A 27,530-nucleotide genomic window follows, 5' to 3' on the forward strand; every position below is an offset into this window, starting at 1 on the left:
GGAGGGGGCAAGACAGAGGGGAATCCAGTAGAAAGCTATCGCACCCTGGGGAAAGGACCTTGGGGGACCGGAGGGGGCAAGACAGAGGGGAATCCAGTAGAAAGCTATCGCACCCTGGGGAAAGGACCTTGTCGGACCGGAGGGGGCAGCACAGAGAGGAATCCAGTAGAAAGCTATCGCACGCTGGGGGAGGGACCTTGGGAGACTGGAGGGGGCAAGACAGAGGGGAATCCAGTAGAAAGCTATCGCACCCTGGGGAAAGGACCTTGACGGACCGGAGGGGGCAGCACAGAGAGGAATCCAGTAGAAAGCTATCGCACTCTGGGGAACGGACCTTGGGGGACAGGAGAGGGCAAGACAGAGGGGAATCCAGTAGAAAGCTATCGCACCCTGGGGAAAGGACCTTGGGAGACTGGAGGGGGCAAGACAGAGGGGAATCCAGTAGAAAGCTATCGCACCCTGGGGGAGGGACCTTGGGAGACCAGAGGAGGCAAGACAGAGGGGAATACAGTAGAAAGCTATCGCACGCTGGGGGAGGGACCTTGGGAGACCAGAGGAGGCAAGACAGAGGGGAATACAGTAGAAAGCTAACGCACGCTGGGGGAGGGAGCTTGGAGGACCGGAGGCAAGACAGAGGGGAATCCAGTAGAAAGCTATCGCACGCTGGGGGAGGGAGCTTGGGGGACCGGAGGAGGCAAGACAGAGGGGAATGCAGTAGAAAGCTACCGCACGCTGGGGAAAGGACCTTGGGGGACCGGAGGTGGCAGGAAAGAGAGGAATCCAGTAGAAAGCTATAGCACTCTGGGGAACGGACCTTGGGGGACAGGAGAGGGCAAGACAGAGGGGAATCCAGTAGAAAGCTATCGCACCCTGGGGAAAGGACCTTGGGAGACTGGAGGGGGCAAGACAGAGAGGAATGCAGTAGAAAGCTATCGCACGCTGGGGGAGGGACCTTGGGGGACCGGAGGAGGCAAGACAGAGGGGAATGCAGTAGAAAGCTACCGCACGCTGGGGAAAGGACCTTGGGGGCCCGGAGGAGGCAGGACAGAGAGGAATCCAGTAGAAAGCTATAGCACTCTGGGGAACGGACCTTGGGGGACAGGAGAGGGCAAGACAGAGAGGAATCCAGTAGAAAGCTATCGCACGCTGGGGGAGGGACCTTGGGAGACTGGAGGGGTCAAGACAGAGGGGAATCCAGTAGAAAGCTATCACACGCTGGGGAAAGGACCTTGGGAGACCAGAGGGGCCAAGGCAGAGAGGAATGCAGTAGAAAGCTATCGCAAGCTGGGGAAAGGACCTTGGGGGAGCGGAGGGGGCAAGACAGAGGGGAATCCAGTAGAAAGCTACCGCACGCTGGGGGAGGGACCTTGGGAGACTGGAGGGGGCAAGACAGAGGGGAATCCAGTAGAAAGCTACCGCACGCTGGGGAAAGGACCTTTGGGGACCGGAGGGGGCAAGACAGAGGGGAATCCAGTAGAAAGCTATCGCACCCTGGGGAAAGGACCTTGACGGACCAGAGGGGGCAGCACAGAGAGGAATCCAGTAGAAAGCTATCGCACTCTGGGGAACGGACCTTGGGGGACAGGAGAGAGCAAGACAGAGGGGAATCCAGTAGAAAGCTATCGCACCCTGGGGAAAGGACCTTGGGAGACTGGAGGGGGCAAGACAGAGGGGAATCCAATAGAAAGCTATCGCACCCTGGGGGAGGGACCTTGGGAGACCGGAGGAGGCAAGACAGAGGGGAATACAGTAGAAAGCTATCGCACGCTGGGGGAGGGAGCTTGGGGGACCGGAGGAGGCAAGACAGAGGGGAATGCAATAGAAAGCTATCGCACCCTGGGCGAGGGACCTTGGGAGACCAGAGGAGGCAAGACAGAGGGGAATACAGTAGAAAGCTATCGCACGCTGGGGGAGGGAGCTTGGGGGACCGGAGGAGGCAAGACAGAGGGGAATGCAGTAGAAAGCTATCGCACGCTGGGGGAGGGAGCTTGGAGGACCGGCGGAGGCAAGACAGAGGGGAATCCAGTAGAAAGCTATCGCACGCTGGTTGAGGGAGCTTGGGGGACCGGAGGAGGCAAGACAGAGGGGAATACAGTAGAAAGCTATCGCACGCTGGGGGAGGGAGCTTGGGGGACCGGAGGAGGCAAGACAGAGGGGAATGCAGTAGAAAGCTATCGCACGCTGGGGGAGGGAGCTTGGGGGACCGGAGGAGGCAAGACAGAGGGGAATGCAGTAGAAAGCTATAGCACTCTGGGGAACGGACCTTGGGGGACAGGAGAGGGCAAGACAGAGGGGAATCCAGTAGAAAGCTATCGCACCCTGGGGAAAGGACTTTGGGAGACTGGAGGGGGCAAGACAGAGAGGAATGCAGTAGAAAGCTATCGCACGCTGGGGGAGGGACCTTGGGGGACCGGAGGAGGCAAGACAGAGGGGAATGCAGTAGAAGGCTACCGCACGCTGGGGAAAGGACCTTGGGGGACCGGAGGAGGCAGGACAGAGAGGAATCCAGTAGAAAGCTATAGCACTCTGGGGAACGGACCTTGGGGGACAGGAGAGGGCAAGACTGAGGGGAATCCAGTAGAAAGCTCTCGCACCCTGGGGAAAGGACCTTGGGGGACCGGAGGGGGCAAGACAGAGGGGAATCCAGTAGAAAGCTATCGCACGCTGGGGGAGGGACCTTGGGAGACTGGAGGGGTCAAGACAGAGGGGAATCCAGTAGAAAGCTATCACACGCTGGGGAAAGGACCTTGACGGACCGGAGGGGGCAGCACAGAGAGGAATCCAGTAGAAAGCTATCGCACTCTGGGGAACGGACCTTGGGGGACAGGAGAGGGCAAGACAGAGGGGAATCCAGTAGAAAGCTATCGCACCCTGGGGAAAGGACCTTGGGAGACTGGAGGGGGCAAGACAGAGGGGAATCCAGTAGAAAGCTATCGCACCCTGGGGGAGGGACCTTGGGAGACCAGAGGAGGCAAGACAGAGGGGAATACAGTAGAAAGCTATCGCACGCTGGGGGAGGGACCTTGGGAGACCAGAGGAGGCAAGACAGAGGGGAATACAGTAGAAAGCTATCGCACGCTGGGGGAGGGAGCTTGGGGGACCGGAGGAGGCAAGACAGAGGGGAATGCAGTAGAAAGCTAACGCACGCTGGGGGAGGGAGCTTGGAGGACCGGAGGCAAGACAGAGGGGAATCCAGTAGAAAGCTATCGCACGCTGGGGGAGGGAGCTTGGGGGACCGGAGGAGGCAAGACAGAGGGGAATGCAGTAGAAAGCTACCGCACGCTGGGGAAAGGACCTTGGGGGACCGGAGGTGGCAGGAAAGAGAGGAATCCAGTAGAAAGCTATAGCACTCTGGGGAACGGACCTTGGGGGACAGGAGAGGGCAAGACAGAGGGGAATCCAGTAGAAAGCTATCGCACCCTGGGGAAAGGACCTTGGGAGACTGGAGGGGGCAAGACAGAGAGGAATGCAGTAGAAAGCTATCGCACGCTGGGGGAGGGACCTTGGGGGACCGGAGGAGGCAAGACAGAGGGGAATGCAGTAGAAAGCTACCGCACGCTGGGGAAAGGACCTTGGGGGCCCGGAGGAGGCAGGACAGAGAGGAATCCAGTAGAAAGCTATAGCACTCTGGGGAACGGACCTTGGGGGACAGGAGAGGGCAAGACAGAGAGGAATCCAGTAGAAAGCTATCGCACGCTGGGGGAGGGACCTTGGGAGACTGGAGGGGTCAAGACAGAGGGGAATCCAGTAGAAAGCTATCACACGCTGGGGAAAGGACCTTGGGAGACCAGAGGGGCCAAGGCAGAGAGGAATGCAGTAGAAAGCTATCGCAAGCTGGGGAAAGGACCTTGGGGGAGCGGAGGGGGCAAGACAGAGGGGAATCCAGTAGAAAGCTACCGCACGCTGGGGGAGGGACCTTGGGAGACTGGAGGGGGCAAGACAGAGGGGAATCCAGTAGAAAGCTACCGCACGCTGGGGAAAGGACCTTTGGGGACCGGAGGGGGCAAGACAGAGGGGAATCCAGTAGAAAGCTATCGCACCCTGGGGAAAGGACCTTGACGGACCAGAGGGGGCAGCACAGAGAGGAATCCAGTAGAAAGCTATCGCACTCTGGGGAACGGACCTTGGGGGACAGGAGAGGGCAAGACAGAGGGGAATCCAGTAGAAAGCTATCGCACCCTGGGGAAAGGACCTTGGGAGACTGGAGGGGGCAAGACAGAGGGGAATCCAATAGAAAGCTATCGCACCCTGGGGGAGGGACCTTGGGAGACCGGAGGAGGCAAGACAGAGGGGAATACAGTAGAAAGCTATCGCACGCTGGGGGAGGGAGCTTGGGGGACCGGAGGAGGCAAGACAGAGGGGAATGCAATAGAAAGCTATCGCACCCTGGGCGAGGGACCTTGGGAGACCAGAGGAGGCAAGACAGAGGGGAATACAGTAGAAAGCTATCGCACGCTGGGGGAGGGAGCTTGGGGGACCGGAGGAGGCAAGACAGAGGGGAATGCAGTAGAAAGCTATCGCACGCTGGGGGAGGGAGCTTGGAGGACCGGCGGAGGCAAGACAGAGGGGAATCCAGTAGAAAGCTATCGCACGCTGGTTGAGGGAGCTTGGGGGACCGGAGGAGGCAAGACAGAGGGGAATACAGTAGAAAGCTATCGCACGCTGGGGGAGGGAGCTTGGGGGACCGGAGGAGGCAAGACAGAGGGGAATGCAGTAGAAAGCTATCGCACGCTGGGGGAGGGAGCTTGGGGGACCGGAGGAGGCAAGACAGAGGGGAATGCAGTAGAAAGCTATAGCACTCTGGGGAACGGACCTTGGGGGACAGGAGAGGGCAAGACAGAGGGGAATCCAGTAGAAAGCTATCGCACCCTGGGGAAAGGACTTTGGGAGACTGGAGGGGGCAAGACAGAGAGGAATGCAGTAGAAAGCTATCGCACGCTGGGGGAGGGACCTTGGGGGACCGGAGGAGGCAAGACAGAGGGGAATGCAGTAGAAGGCTACCGCACGCTGGGGAAAGGACCTTGGGGGACCGGAGGAGGCAGGACAGAGAGGAATCCAGTAGAAAGCTATAGCACTCTGGGGAACGGACCTTGGGGGACAGGAGAGGGCAAGACTGAGGGGAATCCAGTAGAAAGCTCTCGCACCCTGGGGAAAGGACCTTGGGGGACCGGAGGGGGCAAGACAGAGGGGAATCCAGTAGAAAGCTATCGCACGCTGGGGGAGGGACCTTGGGAGACTGGAGGGGTCAAGACAGAGGGGAATCCAGTAGAAAGCTATCACACGCTGGGGAAAGGACCTTGGGAGACCGGAGGGGCCAAGGCAGAGAGGAATGCAGTAGAAAGCTATCGCAAGCTGGGGAAAGGACCTTGGGGGACCGGAGGGGGTAAGACAGAGGGGAATCCAGTAGAAAGCTACGGCACGCTGGGGAAAGGACCTTGTAGGACCGGAGGGGGCAAGACAGAGGGGAATCCAGTAGAAAGCTATCGCACCCTGGGGAAAGGACCTTGGGGGACCGGAGGTGGCAGGACAGAGAGGAATCCAGTAGAAAGCTATAGCACTCTGGGGAAAGGACCTTGGGGGACAGGAGAGGGCAAGACAGAGGGGAATCCAGTAGAAAGCTATCGCACCCTGGGGAAAGGACCTTGGGAGACCGGAGGGGGCAAGACAGAGAGGAATGCAGTAGAAAGCTATCGCACGCTGGGGGAGGGACCTTGGGAGACTGGAGGGGGCAAGACAGAGGGGAATCCAGTAGAAAGCTATCGCACGCTGGGGGAGGGAGCTTGGGGGACCGGAGGAGGCAAGACAGAGGGTAATCCAGTAGAAAGCTACCGCACGCTGGGGGAGGGACCTTGGGAGACTGGAGGGGTCAAGACAGAGGGGAATGCAGTAGAAAGCTACCGCACGCTGGGGAAAGGACCTTGGGGGACCGGAGGAGGCAAGACAGAGAGGAATCCAGTAGAAAGCTATCGCAAGCTGGGGAAAGGACCTTGGGGGACCAGAGGGGGCAAGACAGAGAGAAATCCAGTAGAAAGCTATCGCACGCTGGGGAAAGGACCTTGGGGGACCGGAGGGGGCAAGACAGAGGGTAATCCAGTAGAAAGCTACCGCACGCTGGGGGAGGGACCTTGGGAGACTGGAGGGGTCAAGACAGAGGGGAATCCAGTAGAAAGCTATCGCACGATGGGGAAAGGACCTTGGGGGACCGGAGGGGGCAAGACAGAGGGGAATCCAGTAGAAAGCTAACGCACGCTGGGGGAGGGACCTTGGGAGACTGGAGGGGGCAAGACAGAGGGGAATACAGTAGAAAGCTATCGCACGCTGGGGGAGGGAGCTTGGGGGACCGGAGGAGGCAAGACAGAGAGGAATGCAGTAGAAAGCTATCGCAAGCTGGGGAAAGGACCTTGGGGGACAGGAGAGGGCAAGACAGAGGGGAATGCAGTAGAAAGCTACCGCACGCTGGGGAAAGGACCTTGGGGGACCGGAGGAGGCAGGACAGAGAGGAATCCAGTAGAAAGCTATAGCACTCTGGGGAACGGACCTTGGGGGACAGGAGAGGGCAAGACAGAGGGGAATCCAGTAGAAAGCTATCGCAAGCTGGGGAAAGGACCTTGGGGGACTGGAGGGGGCAAGACAGAGGGGAATACAGTAGAAAGCTATCGCACGCTGGGGGAGGGAGCTTGTGAGACCGGAGGAGCCAAGACAGAGGGGAATCCAGTAGAAAGCTACCGCACGCTGTGGGAGGGAGGTTGGGATATCGGAGAGGGCAAGACAGAGGGGAATCCAGTAGAAAGCTACCGCATGCAGGGCAAAGGACCTTGGGGGACCGGAGGAGGCAAGACAGAGAGGAATGCAGTAGAAAGCTATCGCAAGCTGGGGAAAGGACCTTGGGGGACCGGAGGGGGCAAGACAGAGGGGAATCCAGTAGAAAGCTACCGCACGCTGGGGGAGGGACCTTGGGAGACTGGAGGGGGCAAGACAGAGGGGAATCCAGTAGAAAGCTATCGCACACTGCGGAACGTACCTTGGAAGACCAGAGAGGGCAAGACAGAGGGGAATCCAGTAGAAAGCTATCGCACGCTGGGGGAGGGACCTTGGGAGACTGGAGGGGGCAAGACAGAGGGGAATCCAGTAGAAAGCTACCGCACGCTGGGGGAGGGAGGTTGGGATATCGGAGAGGGCAAGACAGAGGGGAATCCAGTAGAAAGCTACCGCATGCTGGGCAAAGGACCTTGGGGGACCGGAGGAGGCAAGACAGAGAGGAATGCAGTAGAAAGCTATCGAAAGCTGGGGAAAGGACCTTGGGGGACCGGAGGGGGCAAGACAGAGGGGAATCCAGTAGAAAGCTACCGCACGCTGGGGGAGGGACCTTGGGAGACTGGAGGGGGCAAGACAGAGGGGAATCCAGTAGAAAGCTATCGCACACTGCGGAAGGTACCTTGGAAGACCAGAGAGGGCAAGACAGAGAGGAATCCAGTAGAAAGCTATCGCACGCTGGGGGAGGGACCTTGGGGGACCGGAGGAGGCAAGACAGAGAGGAATGCAGTAGAAAGCTACCGCACGCTGGGGAAAGGACCTTGGGGGACCGGAGGAGGCAGGACAGAGAGGAATCCAGTAGAAAGCTATAGCACTCTGGGGAACGGACCTTGGGGGACAGGAGAGGGCAAGACAGAGGGGAATCCAGTAGAAAGCTATCGCAAGCTGGGGAAAGGACCTTGGGGGACTGGAGGGGGCAAGACAGAGGGGAATACAGTAGAAAGCTATCGCACGCTGGGGGAGGGAGCTTGTGAGACCGGAGGAGCCAAGACAGAGGGGAATCCAGTAGAAAGCTACCGCACGCTGTGGGAGGGAGGTTGGGATATCGGAGAGGGCAAGACAGAGGGGAATCCAGTAGAAAGCTACCGCATGCAGGGCAAAGGACCTTGGGGGACCGGAGGAGGCAAGACAGAGAGGAATGCAGTAGAAAGCTATCGCAAGCTGGGGAAAGGACCTTGGGGGACCGGAGGGGGTAAGACAGAGGGGAATCCAGTAGAAAGCTACCGCACGCTGGGGGAGGGACCTTGGGAGACTGGAGGGGGCAAGACAGAGGGGAATCCAGTAGAAAGCTATCGCACACTGCGGAACGTACCTTGGAAGACCAGAGAGGGCAAGACAGAGGGGAATCCAGTAGAAAGCTATCGCACGCTGGGGGAGGGACCTTGGGAGACTGGAGGGGGCAAGACAGAGGGGAATCCAGTAGAAAGCTACCGCACGCTGGGGGAGGGAGGTTGGGATATCGGAGAGGGCAAGACAGAGGGGAATCCAGTAGAAAGCTACCGCATGCTGGGCAAAGGACCTTGGGGGACCGGAGGAGGCAAGACAGAGAGGAATGCAGTAGAAAGCTATCGAAAGCTGGGGAAAGGACCTTGGGGGACCGGAGGGGGCAAGACAGAGGGGAATCCAGTAGAAAGCTACCGCACGCTGGGGGAGGGACCTTGGGAGACTGGAGGGGGCAAGACAGAGGGGAATCCAGTAGAAAGCTATCGCACACTGCGGAAGGTACCTTGGAAGACCAGAGAGGGCAAGACAGAGAGGAATCCAGTAGAAAGCTATCGCACGCTGGGGGAGGGACCTTGGGAGACTGGAGGGGGCAAGACAGAGGGGAATCCAGTAGAAAGCTACCGCACGCTGGGGGAGGGAGGTTGGGATATCGGAGAGGGCAAGACAGAGGGGAATCCAGTAGAAAGCTACCGCACGCTGGGGGAGGGACCTTGGGAGACTGGAGGGGGCAAGACAGAGGGGAATCCAGTAGAAAGCTATCGCACACTGCGGAACGTACCTTGGAAGACCAGAGAGGGCAAGACAGAGGGGAATCCAGTAGAAAGCTACCGCACGCTGGGGGAGGGACCTTGGGAGACTGGAGGGGGCAAGACAGAGGGGAATACAGTAGAAAGCTATCGCACGCTGGGGGAGGGAGCTTGTGAGACCGGAGGAGCCAAGACAGAGGGGAATCCAGTAGAAAGCTATCGCACGCTGGGGAAAGGACCTTGGGGGACCGGAGGGGGCAAGACAGAGAGAAATCCAGTAGAAAGCTACCGCACGCTGGGGGAGGGACCTTGGGAGACTAGAGGGGGCAAGACAGAGGGGAATCCAGTAGAAAGCTACCGCACGCTGGGGGAGGGAGGTTGGGATATCGGAGAGGGCAAGACAGAGGGGAATCCAGTAGAAAGCTACCGCATGCTGGGCAAAGGACCTTGGGGGACCGGAGGAGGCAAGACAGAGAGGAATGCAGTAGAAAGCTATCGCAAGCTGGGGAAAGGACCTTGGGGGACCGGAGGGGGCAAGACAGAGCGGAATCCAGTAGAAAGCTACCGCACGCTGGGGGAGGGACCTTGGGAGACTGGAGGGGGCAAGACAGAGGGGAATCCAGTAGAAAGCTATCGCAAGCTGGGGAAAGGACCTTGGGGGACCGGAGGGGGCAAGACAGAGGGGAATCCAGTAGAAAGCTACCGCACGCTGGGGGAGGGACCTTGGGAGACTGGAGGGGGCAAGACAGAGGGGAATACAGTAGAAAGCTATCGCACGCTGGGGGAGGGAGCTTGTGAGACCGGAGGAGCCAAGACAGAGGGGAATCCAGTAGAAAGCTATCGCAAGCTGGGGAAAGGACCTTGGGGGACCGGAGGGGGCAAGACAAAGAGAAATCCAGTAGAAAGCTATCGCACGCTGGGGGAGGGACCTTGGGAGACTGGAGGGGGCAAGACAGAGGGGAATCCAGTAGAAAGCTACCGCACGCTGGGGGAGGGAGGTTGGGATATCGGAGAGGGCAAGACAGAGGGGAATCCAGTAGAAAGCTACCGCATGCTGGGCAAAGGACCTTGGGGGACCGGAGGAGGCAAGACAGAGAGGAATGCAGTAGAAAGCTACCGCACGCTGGGGGAGGGACCTTGGGGGACTGGAGGGGGCAAGACAGAGGGGAATCCAGTAGAAAGCTATCGCACACTGTGGAACGTACCTTGGAAGACCAGAGAGGGCAAGACAGAGAGGAATCCAGTAGAAAGCTATCGCACGCTGGGGGAGGGACCTTGGGAGACTGGAGGGGTCAAGACCGGAGGAGGCAAGACAGAGAGGAATGCAGTAGAAAGCTATCGCAAGCTGGGGAAAGGACCTTGGGGGACCGGAGGGGGCAAGACAGAGAGAAATCCAGTAGAAAGCTATCGCACGCTGGGGGAGGGACCTTGGGAGACTGGAGGGGGCAAGACAGAGAGAAATCCAGTAGAAAGCTATCGCAAGCTGGGGAAAGGACCTTGGGGGACCGGAGGGGGCAAGACAGAGGGGAATCCAGTAGAAAGCTACCGCACGCTGGGGGAGGGACCTTGGGAGACTGGAGGGGGCAAGACAGAGGGGAATCCAGTAGAAAGCTATCGCAAGCTGGGGAAAGGACCTTGGGGGACCGGAGGGGGCAAGACAGAGGGGAATCCAGTAGAAAGCTACCGCACGCTGCGGGAGGGACCTTGGGAGACTGGAGGGGGCAAGACAGAGGGGAATACAGTAGAAAGCTATCGCACGCTGGGGGAGGGAGCTTGTGAGACCGGAGGAGCCAAGACAGAGGGGAATCCAGTAGAAAGCTATCGCACGCTGGGGAAAGGACCTTGGGGGACCGGAGGGGGCAAGACAGAGAGAAATCCAGTAGAAAGCTATCGCACGCTGAGGGAGGGACCTTGGGAGACTTGGGAGACTGGAGGGGGCAAGACAGAGGGGAATCCAGTAGAAAGCTACCGCACGCTGGGGGAGGGAGGTTGGGATATCGGAGAGGGCAAGACAGAGGGGAATCCAGTAGAAAGCTACCGCATGCTGGGCAAAGGACCTTGGGGGACCGGAGGAGGCAAGACAGAGAGGAATGCAGTAGAAAGCTATCGCAAGCTGGGGAAAGGACCTTGGGGGACCGGAGGGGGCAAGACAGAGGGGAATCCAGTAGAAAGCTACCGCACGCTGGGGGAGGGACCTTGGGAGACTGGAGGGGGCAAGACGGAGGGGAATCCAGTAGAAAGCTATCGCAAGCTGGGGAAAGGACCTTGGGGCACCGGAGGGGGCAAGACAGAGAGAAATCCAGTAGAAAGCTATCGCACGCTGGGGGAGGGACCTTGGGAGACTGGAGGGGGCAAGACAGAGAGAAATCCAGTAGAAAGCTATCGCAAGCTGGGGAAAGGACCTTGGGGGACCGGAGGGGGCAAGACAGAGGGGAATCCAGTAGAAAGCTACCGCACGCTGGGGGAGGGACCTTGGGAGACTGGAGGGGGCAAGACAGAGGGGAATCCAGTAGAAAGCTATTGCAAGCTGGGGAAAGGACCTTGGGGGACCGGAGGGGGCAAGACAGAGGGGAATCCAGTAGAAAGCTACCGCACGCTGCGGGAGGGACCTTGGGAGACTGGAGGGGGCAAGACAGAGGGGAATACAGTAGAAAGCTATCGCACGCTGGGGGAGGGAGAGGAGCCAAGACAGAGGGGAATCCAGTAGAAAGCTATCGCACGCTGGGGAAAGGACCTTGGGGGACCCGAGGGGGCAAGACAGAGAGAAATCCAGTAGAAAGCTATCGCACGCTGGGGGAGGGACCTTGGGAGACTGGAGGGGGCAAGACAGAGGGGAATCCAGTAGAAAGCTACCGCACGGTTGGGATATCGGAGAGGGCAAGACAGAGGGGAATCCAGTAGAAAGCTACCGCATGCTGGGCAAAGGACCTTGGGGGACCGGAGGAGGCAAGACAGAGAGGAATGCAGTAGAAAGCTATCGAAAGCTGGGGAAAGGACCTTGGGGGACCGGAGGGGGCAAGACAGAGGGGAATCCAGTAGAAAGCTACCGCACGCTGGGGGAGGGACCTTGGGAGACTGGAGGGGGCAAGACAGAGGGGAATCCAGTAGAAAGCTATCGCAAGCTGGGGAAAGGACCTTGGGGGACCGGAGGGGTCAAGACCGGAGGAGGCAAGACAGAGAGGAATGCAGTAGAAAGCTATCGCAAGCTGGGGAAAGGACCTTGGGGGACCGGAGGGGGCAAGACAGAGAGAAATCCAGTAGAAAGCTATCGCACGCTGGGGGAGGGACCTTGGGAGACTGGAGGGGGCAAGACAGAGAGAAATCCAGTAGAAAGCTATCGCAAGCTGGGGAAAGGACCTTGGGGGACCGGAGGGGGCAAGACAGAGGGGAATCCAGTAGAAAGCTACCGCACGCTGGGGGAGGGACCTTGGGAGACTGGAGGGGGCAAGACAGAGGGGAATCCAGTAGAAAGCTATCGCAAGCTGGGGAAAGGACCTTGGGGGACCGGAGGGGGCAAGACAGAGGGGAATCCAGTAGAAAGCTACCGCACGCTGCGGGAGGGACCTTGGGAGACTGGAGGGGGCAAGACAGAGAGAAATCCAGTAGAAAGCTATCGCACGCTGGGGAAAGGACCTTGGGGGACCGGAGGGGGCAAGACAGAGGGGAATCCAGTAGAAAGCTACCGCACGCTGGGGGAGGGACCTTGGGAGACTGGAGGGGGCAAGACAGAGGGGAATCCAGTAGAAAGCTATTGCAAGCTGGGGAAAGGACCTTGGGGGACCGGAGGGGGCAAGACAGAGGGGAATCCAGTAGAAAGCTACCGCACGGTTGGGATATCGGAGAGGGCAAGACAGAGGGGAATCCAGTAGAAAGCTACCGCATGCTGGGCAAAGGACCTTGGGGGACCGGAGGAGGCAAGACAGAGAGGAATGCAGTAGAAAGCTATCGAAAGCTGGGGAAAGGACCTTGGGGGACCGGAGGGGGCAAGACAGAGGGGAATCCAGTAGAAAGCTACCGCACGCTGGGGGAGGGACCTTGGGAGACTGGAGGGGGCAAGACAGAGGGGAATCCAGTAGAAAGCTATCGCACACTGCGGAAGGTACCTTGGAAGACCAGAGGGGGCAAGACAGAGAGGAATCCAGTAGAAAGCTATCGCACGCTGGGGGAGGGACCTTGGGAGACTGGAGGGGGCAAGACAGAGGGGAATCCAGTAGAAAGCTACCGCACGCTGGGGGAGGGAGGTTGGGATATCGGAGAGGGCAAGACAGAGGGGAATCCAGTAGAAAGCTACCGCATGCTGGGCAAAGGACCTTGGGGGACCGGAGGAGGCAAGACAGAGGGGAATCCAGTAGAAAGCTACCGCACGCTGGGGGAGGGACCTTGGGAGACTGGAGGGGGCAAGACAGAGGGGAATCCAGTAGAAAGCTACCGCACGCTGGGGGAGGGAGGTTGGGATATCGGAGAGGGCAAGACAGAGGGGAATCCAGTAGAAAGCTACCGCATGCTGGGCAAAGGACCTTGGGGGACCGGAGGAGGCAAGACAGAGAGGAATGCAGTAGAAAGCTATCGCAAGCTGGGGAAAGGACCTTGGGGGACCGGAGGGGGCAAGACAGAGGGGAATCCAGTAGAAAGCTACCGCACGCTGGGGGAGGGACCTTGGGAGACTGGAGGGGGCAAGACAGAGGGGAATCCAGTAGAAAGCTATCGCACGCTGGGGGAGGGAGCTTGTGAGACCGGAGGAGCCAAGACAGAGGGGAATCCAGTAGAAAGCTATTGCACGCTGGGGAAAGGACCTTGGGGGACCGGAGGGGGCAAGACAGAGAGAAATCCAGTAGAAAGCTATCGCACGCTGGGGAAAGGACCTTGGGGGACCGGAGGGGGCAAGACAGAGGGTAATCCAGTAGAAAGCTACCGCACGCTGGGGGAGGGACCTTGGGAGACTGGAGGGGTCAAGACAGAGGGGAATCCAGTAGAAAGCTACCGCATGCTGGGCAAAGGACCGTGGGGGACCGGAGGGGGCAAGACAGAGGGGAATCCAGTAGAAAGCTACCGCACGCTGGGGGAGGGACCTTGGGAGACTGGAGGGGGCAAGACAGAGGGGAATACAGTAGAAAGCTATCGCACGCTGGGGGAGGGAGCTTGTGAGACCGGAGGAGCCAAAACAGAGGGGAATCCAGTAGAAAGCTATCGCACGCTGGGGAAAGGACCTTGGGGGACCGGAGGGGGCAAGACAGAGAGAAATCCAGTAGAAAGCTATCGCACGCTGGGGGAGGGACCTTGGGAGACTGGAGGGGGCAAGACAGAGGGGAATCCAGTAGAAAGCTACCGCACGCTGGGGGAGGGACCTTGGGAGACTGGAGGGGGCAAGACAGAGGGGAATCCAGTAGAAAGCTATCGCACACTGCGGAACGTACCTTGGAAGACCAGAGAGGGCAAGACAGAGGGGAATCCAGTAGAAAGCTACCGCACGCTGGGGGAGGGACCTTGGGAGACTGGAGGGGGCAAGACAGAGGGGAATACAGTAGAAAGCTATCGCACGCTGGGGGAGGGAGCTTGTGAGACCGGAGGAGCCAAGACAGAGGGGAATCCAGTAGAAAGCTATTGCACGCTGGGGAAAGGACCTTGGGGGACCGGAGGGGGCAAGACAGAGAGAAATCCAGTAGAAAGCTATCGCACGCTGGGGAAAGGACCTTGGGGGACCGGAGGGGGCAAGACAGAGGGTAATCCAGTAGAAAGCTACCGCACGCTGGGGGAGGGACCTTGGGAGACTGGAGGGGTCAAGACAGAGGGGAATCCAGTAGAAAGCTACCGCATGCTGGGCAAAGGACCGTGGGGGACCGGAGGGGGCAAGACAGAGGGGAATCCAGTAGAAAGCTACCGCACGCTGGGGGAGGGACCTTGGGAGACTGGAGGGGGCAAGACAGAGGGGAATACAGTAGAAAGCTATCGCACGCTGGGGGAGGGAGCTTGTGAGACCGGAGGAGCCAAAACAGAGGGGAATCCAGTAGAAAGCTATCGCACGCTGGGGAAAGGACCTTGGGGGACCGGAGGGGGCAAGACAGAGAGAAATCCAGTAGAAAGCTATCGCACGCTGGGGGAGGGACCTTGGGAGACTTGGGAGACTGGAGGGGGCAAGACAGAGGGGAATCCAGTAGAAAGCTACCGCACGCTGGGGGAGGGAGGTTGGGATATCGGAGAGGGCAAGACAGAGGGGAATCCAGTAGAAAGCTACCGCATGCTGGGCAAAGGACCTTGGGGGACCGGAGGAGGCAAGACAGAGAGGAATGCAGTAGAAAGCTATCGCAAGCTGGGGAAAGGACCTTGGGGGACCGGAGGGGGAAGACAGAGGGGAATCCAGTAGAAAGCTACCGCACGCTGGGGGAGGGACCTTGGGAGACTGGAGGGGGCAAGACAGAGGGGAATCCAGTAGAAAGCTATCGCAAGCTGGGGAAAGGACCTTGGGGGACCGGAGGGGGCAAGACAGAGGGGAATCCAGTAGAAAGCTACCGCACGCTGGGGGAGGGACCTTGGGAGACTGGAGGGGGCAAGACAGAGGGGAATACAGTAGAAAGCTATCGCACGCTGGGGGAGGGAGCTTGTGAGACCGGAGGAGCCAAGACAGAGGGGAATCCAGTAGAAAGCTATCGCACGCTGGGGAAAGGACCTTGGGGGACCCGAGGGGGCAAGACAGAGGGGAATCCAGTAGAAAGCTATCGCACGCTGGGGGAGGGACCTTGGGAGACTGGAGGGGGCAAGACAGAGGGGAATCCAGTAGAAAGCTACCGCACGCTGGGGGAGGGAGGTTGGGATATCGGAGAGGGCAAGACAGAGGGGAATCCAGTAGAAAGCTACCGCATGCTGGGCAAAGGACCTTGGGGGACCGGAGGAGGCAAGACAGAGAGGAATGCAGTAGAAAGTTATTGAAAGCTGGGGAAAGGACCTTGGGGGACCGGAGGGGGCAAGACAGAGGGGAATCCAGTAGAAAGCTACCGCACGCTGGGGGAGGGACCTTGGGAGACTGGAGGGGGCAAGACAGAGGGGAATCCAGTAGAAAGCTATCGCACACTGCGGAAGGTACCTTGGAAGACCAGAGAGTGCAAGACAGAGAGGAATCCAGTAGAAAGCTATCGCACGCTGGGGGAGGGACCTTGGGGGACCGGAGGGGGCAAGACAGAGAGAAATCCAGTAGAAAGCTACCGCACGCTGGGGGAGGGAGGTTGGGATATCGGAGAGGGCAAGACAGAGGGGAATCCAGTAGAAAGCTACCGCATGCTGGGCAAAGGACCTTGGGGGACCGGAGGAGGCAAGACAGAGAGGAATGCAGTAGAAAGCTATCGCAAGCTGGGGAAAGGACCTTGGGGGACCGGAGGGGGCAAGACAGAGGGGAATCCAGTAGAAAGCTACCTCACGCTGGGGGAGGGACCTTGGGAGACTGGAGGGGGCAAGACAGAGGGGAATCCAGTAGAAAGCTATCGCAAGCTGGGGAAAGGACCTTGGGGGACCGGAGGGGGCAAGACAGAGGGGAATCCAGTAGAAAGCTACCGCACGCTGGGGGAGGGACCTTGGGAGACTGGAGGGGGCAAGACAGAGGGGAATACAGTAGAAAGCTATCGCACGCTGGGGGAGGGAGCTTGTGAGACCGGAGGAGCCAAGACAGAGGGGAATCCAGTAGAAAGCTACCGCATGCTGGGCAAAGGACCTTGGGGGACCGGAGGAGGCAAGACAGAGAGGAATGCAGTAGAAAGCTACCGCACGCTGGGGGAGGGACCTTGGGGGACTGGAGGGGGCAAGACAGAGGGGAATCCAGTAGAAAGCTATCGCACACTGTGGAACGTACCTTGGAAGACCAGAGAGGGCAAGACAGAGAGGAATCCAGTAGAAAGCTATCGCACGCTGGGGGAGGGACCTTGGGAGACTGGAGGGGTCAAGACCGGAGGAGGCAAGACAGAGAGGAATGCAGTAGAAAGCTATCGCAAGCTGGGGAAAGGACCTTGGGGGACCGGAGGGGGCAAGACAGAGAGAAATCCAGTAGAAAGCTATCGCACGCTGGGGGAGGGACCTTGGGAGACTGGAGGGGGCAAGACAGAGGGGAATCCAGTAGAAAGCTACCGCACGCTGGGGGAGGGACCTTGGGAGACTGGAGGGGTCAAGACAGAGGGGAATCCAGTAGAAAGCTACCGCATGCTGGGCAAAGGACCGTGGGGGACCGGAGGGGGCAAGACAGAGGGGAATCCAGTAGAAAGCTATCGCACGCTGGGGGAGGGACCTTGGGAGACTGGAGGGGGCAAGACAGAGGGGAATCCAGTAGAAAGCTACCGCACGCTGGGGGAGGGACCTTGGGAGACTGGAGGGGTCAAGACAGAGGGGAATCCAGTAGAAAGCTATCGCACGCTGGGGAAAGGACCTTGGGGGACCGGAGGGGGCAAGACAGAGAGAAATCCAGTAGAAAGCTATCGCACGCTGGGGGAGGGACCTTGGGAGACTTGGGAGACTGGAGGGGGCAAGACAGAGGGGAATCCAGTAGAAAGCTACCGCACGCTGGGGGAGGGAGGTTGGGATATCGGAGAGGGCAAGACAGAGGGGAATCCAGTAGAAAGCTACCGCATGCTGGGCAAAGGACCGTGGGGGACCGGAGGGGGCAAGACAGAGGGGAATCCAGTAGAAAGCTATCGCACGCTGGGGGAGGGACCTTGGGAGACTGGAGGGGGCAAGACAGAGGGGAATCCAGTAGAAAGCTACCGCACGCTGGGGGAGGGACCTTGGGAGACTGGAGGGGGCAAGACAGAGGGGAATCCAGTAGAAAGCTACCGCACGCTGGGGGAGGGACCTTGGGAGACTGGAGGGGTCAAGACAGAGGGGAATCCAGTAGAAAGCTATCGCACGCTGGGGAAAGGACCTTGGGGGACCGGAGGGGGCAAGACAGAGAGAAATCCAGTAGAAAGCTATCGCACGCTGGGGGAGGGACCTTGGGAGACTTGGGAGACTGGAGGGGGCAAGACAGAGGGGAATCCAGTAGAAAGCTACCGCACGCTGGGGGAGGGAGGTTGGGATATCGGAGAGGGCAAGACAGAGGGGAATCCAGTAGAAAGCTACCGCATGCTGGGCAAAGGACCGTGGGGGACCGGAGGGGGCAAGACAGAGGGGAATCCAGTAGAAAGCTATCGCACGCTGGGGGAGGGACCTTGGGAGACTGGAGGGGGCAAGACAGAGGGGAATCCAGTAGAAAGCTACCGCACGCTGGGGGAGGGACCTTGGGAGACTGGAGGGGTCAAGACAGAGGGGAATCCAGTAGAAAGCTACCGCATGCTGGGCAAAGGACCTTGGGGGACCGGAGGGGGCAAGACAGAGGGGAATCCAGTAGAAAGCTACCGCACGCTGGGGGAGGGACCTTGGGAGACTGGAGGGGGCAAGACAGAGGGGAATCCAGTAGAAAGCTATCACACGCTGGGGAAAGGACCTTGGGAGACCGGAGGGGCCAAGGCAGAGAGGAATACAGTAGAAAGCTATCTCACGCTGGGGAAAGGACCTTGGGGGACCGGAGGGGGCAAGACAGAGGGGAATCCAGTAGAAAGCTATCGCACGCTGGGGAAAGGACCTTGTAGGACCGGAGGGGGCAAGACAGAGGGGAATCCAGTAGAAAGCTATCGCACCCTGGGGAAAGGACCTTGGGGGACCGGAGGGGGCAAGACAGAGGGGAATCCAGTAGAAAGCTATCGCACCCTGGGGAAAGGACCTTGTCGGACCGGAGGGGGCAGCACAGAGAGGAATCCAGTAGAAAGCTATCGCACGCTGGGGGAGGGACCTTGGGAGACTGGAGGGGGCAAGACAGAGGGGAATCCAGTAGAAAGCTATCGCACCCTGGGGAAAGGACCTTGACGGACCGGAGGGGGCAGCACAGAGAGGAATCCAATAGAAAGCTATCGCACTCTGGGGAACGGACCTTGGGGGACAGGAGAGGGCAAGACAGAGGGGAATCCAGTAGAAAGCTATCGCACCCTGGGGAAAGGACCTTGGGAGACTGGAGGGGGCAAGACAGAGGGGAATCCAGTAGAAAGCTATCGCACCCTGGGGGAGGGACCTTGGGAGACCAGAGGAGGCAAGACAGAGGGGAATACAGTAGAAAGCTATCGCACGCTGGGGGAGGGACCTTGGGAGACCAGAGGAGGCAAGACAGAGGGGAATACAGTAGAAAGCTATCGCACGCTGGGGGAGGGAGCTTGGGGGACCGGAGGAGGCAAGACAGAGGGGAATCCAGTAGAAAGCTATCGCACGCTGGGGGAGGGACCTTGGGAGACTGGAGGGGGCAAGACAGAGGGGAATCCAGTAGAAAGCTACCGCACGCTGGGGGAGGGACCTTGGGAGACTGGAGGGGTCAAGACAGAGGGGAATCCAGTAGAAAGCTATCGCACGCTGGGGAAAGGACCTTGGGGGACCGGAGGGGGCAAGACAGAGAGAAATCCAGTAGAAAGCTATCGCACGCTGGGGGAGGGACCTTGGGAGACTTGGGAGACTGGAGGGGGCAAGACAGAGGGGAATCCAGTAGAAAGCTACCGCACGCTGGGGGAGGGAGGTTGGGATATCGGAGAGGGCAAGACAGAGGGGAATCCAGTAGAAAGCTACCGCATGCTGGGCAAAGGACCGTGGGGGACTGGAGGGGGCAAGACAGAGGGGAATCCAGTAGAAAGCTATCGCACGCTGGGGGAGGGACCTTGGGAGACTGGAGGGGGCAAGACAGAGGGGAATCCAGTAGAAAGCTACCGCACGCTGGGGGAGGGACCTTGGGAGACTGGAGGGGGCAAGACAGAGGGGAATCCAGTAGAAAGCTACCGCACGCTGGGGGAGGGACCTTGGGAGACTGGAGGGGTCAAGACAGAGGGGAATCCAGTAGAAAGCTATCGCACGCTGGGGAAAGGACCTTGGGGGACCGGAGGGGGCAAGACAGAGAGAAATCCAGTAGAAAGCTATCGCACGCTGGGGGAGGGACCTTGGGAGACTTGGGAGACTGGAGGGGGCAAGACAGAGGGGAATCCAGTAGAAAGCTACCGCACGCTGGGGGAGGGAGGTTGGGATATCGGAGAGGGCAAGACAGAGGGGAATCCAGTAGAAAGCTACCGCATGCTGGGCAAAGGACCGTGGGGGACCGGAGGGGGCAAGACAGAGGGGAATCCAGTAGAAAGCTATCGCACGCTGGGGGAGGGACCTTGGGAGACTGGAGGGGGCAAGACAGAGGGGAATCCAGTAGAAAGCTACCGCACGCTGGGGGAGGGACCTTGGGAGACTGGAGGGGTCAAGACAGAGGGGAATCCAGTAGAAAGCTACCGCATGCTGGGCAAAGGACCTTGGGGGACCGGAGGGGGCAAGACAGAGGGGAATCCAGTAGAAAGCTACCGCACGCTGGGGGAGGGACCTTGGGAGACTGGAGGGGGCAAGACAGAGGGGAATCCAGTAGAAAGCTATCACACGCTGGGGAAAGGACCTTGGGAGACCGGAGGGGCCAAGGCAGAGAGGAATACAGTAGAAAGCTATCTCACGCTGGGGAAAGGACCTTGGGGGACCGGAGGGGGCAAGACAGAGGGGAATCCAGTAGAAAGCTATCGCACGCTGGGGAAAGGACCTTGTAGGACCGGAGGGGGCAAGACAGAGGGGAATCCAGTAGAAAGCTATCGCACCCTGGGGAAAGGACCTTGGGGGACCGGAGGGGGCAAGACAGAGGGGAATCCAGTAGAAAGCTATCGCACCCTGGGGAAAGGACCTTGTCGGACCGGAGGGGGCAGCACAGAGAGGAATCCAGTAGAAAGCTATCGCACGCTGGGGGAGGGACCTTGGGAGACTGGAGGGGGCAAGACAGAGGGGAATCCAGTAGAAAGCTATCGCACCCTGGGGAAAGGACCTTGACGGACCGGAGGGGGCAGCACAGAGAGGAATCCAATAGAAAGCTATCGCACTCTGGGGAACGGACCTTGGGGGACAGGAGAGGGCAAGACAGAGGGGAATCCAGTAGAAAGCTATCGCACCCTGGGGAAAGGACCTTGGGAGACTGGAGGGGGCAAGACAGAGGGGAATCCAGTAGAAAGCTATCGCACCCTGGGGGAGGGACCTTGGGAGACCAGAGGAGGCAAGACAGAGGGGAATACAGTAGAAAGCTATCGCACGCTGGGGGAGGGACCTTGGGAGACCAGAGGAGGCAAGACAGAGGGGAATACAGTAGAAAGCTATCGCACGCTGGGGGAGGGAGCTTGGGGGACCGGAGGAGGCAAGACAGAGGGGAATGCAGTAGAAAGCTAACGCACGCTGGGGGAGGGAGCTTGGAGGACCGGAGGCAAGACAGAGGGGAATCCAGTAGAAAGCTATCGCACGCTGGGGGAGGGAGCTTGGGGGACCGGAGGAGGCAAGACAGAGGGGAATGCAGTAGAAAGCTACCGCACGCTGGGGAAAGGACCTTGGGGGACCGGAGGTGGCAGGAAAGAGAGGAATCCAGTAGAAAGCTATAGCACTCTGGGGAACGGACCTTGGGGGACAGGAGAGGGCAAGACAGAGGGGAATCCAGTAGAAAGCTATCGCACCCTGGGGAAAGGACCTTGGGAGACTGGAGGGGGCAAGACAGAGAGGAATGCAGTAGAAAGCTATCGCACGCTGGGGGAGGGACCTTGGGGGACCGGAGGAGGCAAGACAGAGGGGAATGCAGTAGAAAGCTACCGCACGCTGGGGAAAGGACCTTGGGGGCCCGGAGGAGGCAGGACAGAGAGGAATCCAGTAGAAAGCTATAGCACTCTGGGGAACGGACCTTGGGGGACAGGAGAGGGCAAGACAGAGAGGAATCCAGTAGAAAGCTATCGCACGCTGGGGGAGGGACCTTGGGAGACTGGAGGGGTCAAGACAGAGGGGAATCCAGTAGAAAGCTATCACACGCTGGGGAAAGGACCTTGGGAGACCAGAGGGGCCAAGGCAGAGAGGAATGCAGTAGAAAGCTATCGCAAGCTGGGGAAAGGACCTTGGGGGACCGGAGGGGGCAAGACAGAGGGGAATCCAGTAGAAAGCTACCGCACGCTGGGGGAGGGACCTTGGGAGACTGGAGGGGGCAAGACAGAGTGGAATCCAGTAGAAAGCTACCGCACGCTGGGGAAAGGACCTTTGGGGACCGGAGGGGGCAAGACAGAGGGGAATCCAGTAGAAAGCTATCGCACCCTGGGGAAAGGACCTTGACGGACCAGAGGGGGCAGCACAGAGAGGAATCCAGTAGAAAGCTATCGCACTCTGGGGAACGGACCTTGGGGGACAGGAGAGGGCAAGACAGAGGGGAATCCAGTAGAAAGCTATCGCACCCTGGGGAAAGGAACTTGGGAGACTGGAGGGGGCAAGACAGAGGGGAATCCAATAGAAAGCTATCGCACCCTGGGGGAGGGACCTTGGGAGACCGGAGGAGGCAAGACAGAGGGGAATACAGTAGAAAGCTATCGCACGCTGGGGGAGGGAGCTTGGGGGACCGGAGGAGGCAAGACAGAGGGGAATGCAATAGAAAGCTATCGCACCCTGGGCGAGGGACCTTGGGAGACCAGAGGAGGCAAGACAGAGGGGAATACAGTAGAAAGCTATCGCACGCTGGGGGAGGGAGCTTGGGGGACCGGAGGAGGCAAGACAGAGGGGAATGCAGTAGAAAGCTATCGCACGCTGGGGGAGGGAGCTTGGAGGACCGGCGGAGGCAAGACAGAGGGGAATCCAGTAGAAAGCTATCGCACGCTGGTTGAGGGAGCTTGGGGGACCGGAGGAGGCAAGACAGAGGGGAATACAGTAGAAAGCTATCGCACGCTGGGGGAGGGAGCTTGGGGGACCGGAGGAGGCAAGACAGAGGGGAATGCAGTAGAAAGCTATCGCACGCTGGGGGAGGGAGCTTGGGGGACCGGAGGAGGCAAGACAGAGGGGAATGCAGTAGAAAGCTATAGCACTCTGGGGAACGGACCTTGGGGGACAGGAGAGGGCAAGACAGAGGGGAATCCAGTAGAAAGCTATCGCACCCTGGGGAAAGGACTTTGGGAGACTGGAGGGGGCAAGACAGAGAGGAATGCAGTAGAAAGCTATCGCACGCTGGGGGAGGGACCTTGGGGGACCGGAGGAGGCAAGACAGAGGGGAATGCAGTAGAAGGCTACCGCACGCTGGGGAAAGGACCTTGGGGGACCGGAGGAGGCAGGACAGAGAGGAATCCAGTAGAAAGCTATAGCACTCTGGGGAACGGACCTTGGGGGACAGGAGAGGGCAAGACTGAGGGGAATCCAGTAGAAAGCTCTCGCACCCTGGGGAAAGGACCTTGGGGGACCGGAGGGGGCAAGACAGAGGGGAATCCAGTAGAAAGCTATCGCACGCTGGGGGAGGGACCTTGGGAGACTGGAGGGGTCAAGACAGAGGGGAATCCAGTAGAAAGCTATCACACGCTGGGGAAAGGACCTTGGGAGACCGGAGGGGCCAAGGCAGAGAGGAATGCAGTAGAAAGCTATCGCAAGCTGGGGAAAGGACCTTGGGGGACCGGAGGGGGTAAGACAGAGGGGAATCCAGTAGAAAGCTACGGCACGCTGGGGAAAGGACCTTGTAGGACCGGAGGGGGCAAGACAGAGGGGAATCCAGTAGAAAGCTATCGCACCCTGGGGAAAGGACCTTGGGGGACCGGAGGTGGCAGGACAGAGAGGAATCCAGTAGAAAGCTATAGCACTCTGGGGAAAGGACCTTGGGGGACAGGAGAGGGCAAGACAGAGGGGAATCCAGTAGAAAGCTATCGCACCCTGGGGAAAGGACCTTGGGAGACCGGAGGGGGCAAGACAGAGAGGAATGCAGTAGAAAGCTATCGCACGCTGGGGGAGGGACCTTGGGAGACTGGAGGGGGCAAGACAGAGGGGAATCCAGTAGAAAGCTATCGCACGCTGGGGAAAGGACCTTGGGGGACCGGAGGGGGCAAGACAGAGGGTAATCCAGTAGAAAGCTACCGCACGCTGGGGGAGGGACCTTGGGAGACTGGAGGGGTCAACACAGAGGGGAATGCAGTAGAAAGCTACCGCACGCTGGGGAAAGGACCTTGGGGGACCGGAGGAGGCAAGACAGAGAGGAATCCAGTAGAAAGCTATCGCAAGCTGGGGAAAGGACCTTGGGGGACCAGAGGGGGCAAGACAGAGAGAAATCCAGTAGAAAGCTATCGCACGCTGGGGAAAGGACCTTGGGGGACCGGAGGGGGCAAGACAGAGGGTAATCCAGTAGAAAGCTACCGCACGCTGGGGGAGGGACCTTGGGAGACTGGAGGGGTCAAGACAGAGGGGAATCCAGTAGAAAGCTATCGCACGATGGGGAAAGGACCTTGGGGGACCGGAGGGGGCAAGACAGAGGGGAATCCAGTAGAAAGCTAACGCACGCTGGGGGAGGGACCTTGGGAGACTGGAGGGGGCAAGACAGAGGGGAATACAGTAGAAAGCTATCGCACGCTGGGGGAGGGAGCTTGGGGGACCGGAGGAGGCAAGACAGAGAGGAATGCAGTAGAAAGCTATCGCAAGCTGGGGAAAGGACCTTGGGGGACAGGAGAGGGCAAGACAGAGGGGAATGCAGTAGAAAGCTACCGCACGCTGGGGAAAGGACCTTGGGGGACCGGAGGAGGCAGGACAGAGAGGAATCCAGTAGAAAGCTATAGCACTCTGGGGAACGGACCTTGGGGGACAGGAGAGGGCAAGACAGAGGGGAATCCAGTAGAAAGCTATCGCAAGCTGGGGAAAGGACCTTGGGGGACTGGAGGGGGCAAGACAGAGGGGAATACAGTAGAAAGCTATCGCACGCTGGGGGAGGGAGCTTGTGAGACCTGAGGAGCCAAGACAGAGGGGAATCCAGTAGAAAGCTACCGCACGCTGTGGGAGGGAGGTTGGGATATCGGAGAGGGCAAGACAGAGGGGAATCCAGTAGAAAGCTACCGCATGCAGGGCAAAGGACCTTGGGGGACCGGAGGAGGCAAGACAGAGAGGAATGCAGTAGAAAGCTATCGCAAGCTGGGGAAAGGACCTTGGGGGACCGGAGGGGGCAAGACAGAGGGGAATCCAGTAGAAAGCTACCGCACGCTGGGGGAGGGACCTTGGGAGACTGGAGGGGGCAAGACAGAGGGGAATCCAGTAGAAAGCTATCGCACACTGCGGAACGTACCTTGGAAGACCAGAGAGGGCAAGACAGAGGGGAATCCAGTAGAAAGCTATCGCACGCTGGGGGAGGGACCTTGGGAGACTGGAGGGGGCAAGACAGAGGGGAATCCAGTAGAAAGCTACCGCACGCTGGGGGAGGGAGGTTGGGATATCGGAGAGGGCAAGACAGAGGGGAATCCAGTAGAAAGCTACCGCATGCTGGGCAAAGGACCTTGGGGGACCGGAGGAGGCAAGACAGAGAGGAATGCAGTAGAAAGCTATCGAAAGCTGGGGAAAGGACCTTGGGGGACCGGAGGGGGCAAGACAGAGGGGAATCCAGTAGAAAGCTACCGCACGCTGGGGGAGGGACCTTGGGAGACTGGAGGGGGCAAGACAGAGGGGAATCCAGTAGAAAGCTATCGCACACTGCGGAAGGTACCTTGGAAGACCAGAGAGGGCAAGACAGAGAGGAATCCAGTAGAAAGCTATCGCACGCTGGGGGAGGGACCTTGGGAGACTGGAGGGGGCAAGACAGAGGGGAATCCAGTAGAAAGCTACCGCACGCTGGGGGAGGGAGGTTGGGATATCGGAGAGGGCAAGACAGAGGGGAATCCAGTAGAAAGCTACCGCACGCTGGGGGAGGGACCTTGGGAGACTGGAGGGGGCAAGACAGAGGGGAATCCAGTAGAAAGCTATCGCACACTGCGGAACGTACCTTGGAAGACCAGAGAGGGCAAGACAGAGGGGAATCCAGTAGAAAGCTACCGCACGCTGGGGGAGGGACCTTGGGAGACTGGAGGGGGCAAGACAGAGGGGAATACAGTAGAAAGCTATCGCACGCTGGGGGAGGGAGCTTGTGAGACCGGAGGAGCCAAGACAGAGGGGAATCCAGTAGAAAGCTATCGCACGCTGGGGAAAGGACCTTGGGAGACTAGAGGGGGCAAGACAGAGGGGAATCCAGTAGAAAGCTACCGCACGCTGGGGGAGGGAGGTTGGGATATCGGAGAGGGCAAGACAGAGGGGAATCCAGTAGAAAGCTACCGCATGCTGGGCAAAGGACCTTGGGGGACCGGAGGAGGCAAGACAGAGAGGAATGCAGTAGAAAGCTATCGCAAGCTGGGGAAAGGACCTTGGGGGACCGGAGGGGGCAAGACAGAGGGGAATCCAGTAGAAAGCTACCGCACGCTGGGGGAGGGACCTTGGGAGACTGGAGGGGGCAAGACAGAGGGGAATCCAGTAGAAAGCTATCGCAAGCTGGGGAAAGGACCTTGGGGGACCGGAGGGGGCAAGACAGAGGGGAATCCAGTAGAAAGCTACCGCACGCTGGGGGAGGGACCTTGGGAGACTGGAGGGGGCAAGACAGAGGGGAATACAGTAGAAAGCTATCGCACGCTGGGGGAGGGAGCTTGTGAGACCGGAGGAGCCAAGACAGAGGGGAATCCAGTAGAAAGCTACCGCACGCTGGGGGAGGGACCTTGGGAGACTGGAGGGGTCAACACAGAGGGGAATGCAGTAGAAAGCTACCGCACGCTGGGGAAAGGACCTTGGGGGACCGGAGGAGGCAAGACAGAGAGGAATCCAGTAGAAAGCTATCGCAAGCTGGGGAAAGGACCTTGGGGGACCAGAGGGGGCAAGACAGAGAGAAATCCAGTAGAAAGCTATCGCACGCTGGGGAAAGGACCTTGGGGGACCGGAGGGGGCAAGACAGAGGGTAATCCAGTAGAAAGCTACCGCACGCTGGGGGAGGGACCTTGGGAGACTGGAGGGGTCAAGACAGAGGGGAATCCAGTAGAAAGCTATCGCACGATGGGGAAAGGACCTTGGGGGACCGGAGGGGGCAAGACAGAGGGGAATCCAGTAGAAAGCTAACGCACGCTGGGGGAGGGACCTTGGGAGACTGGAGGGGGCAAGACAGAGGGGAATACAGTAGAAAGCTATCGCACGCTGGGGGAGGGAGCTTGGGGGACCGGAGGAGGCAAGACAGAGAGGAATGCAGTAGAAAGCTATCGCAAGCTGGGGAAAGGACCTTGGGGGACAGGAGAGGGCAAGACAGAGGGGAATGCAGTAGAAAGCTACCGCACGCTGGGGAAAGGACCTTGGGGGACCGGAGGAGGCAGGACAGAGAGGAATCCAGTAGAAAGCTATAGCACTCTGGGGAACGGACCTTGGGGGACAGGAGAGGGCAAGACAGAGGGGAATCCAGTAGAAAGCTATCGCAAGCTGGGGAAAGGACCTTGGGGGACTGGAGGGGGCAAGACAGAGGGGAATACAGTAGAAAGCTATCGCACGCTGGGGGAGGGAGCTTGTGAGACCTGAGGAGCCAAGACAGAGGGGAATCCAGTAGAAAGCTACCGCACGCTGTGGGAGGGAGGTTGGGATATCGGAGAGGGCAAGACAGAGGGGAATCCAGTAGAAAGCTACCGCATGCAGGGCAAAGGACCTTGGGGGACCGGAGGAGGCAAGACAGAGAGGAATGCAGTAGAAAGCTATCTTAAGCTGGGGAAAGGACCTTGGGGGACCGGAGGGGGCAAGACAGAGGGGAATCCAGTAGAAAGCTACCGCACGCTGGGGGAGGGACCTTGGGAGACTGGAGGGGGCAAGACAGAG

Source organism: Natrix helvetica (genome assembly GCF_964273705.1).
Source record: "Natrix helvetica genome assembly, chromosome: W".
Taxonomy (NCBI): Eukaryota; Metazoa; Chordata; class Lepidosauria; order Squamata; family Natricidae; genus Natrix; species Natrix helvetica.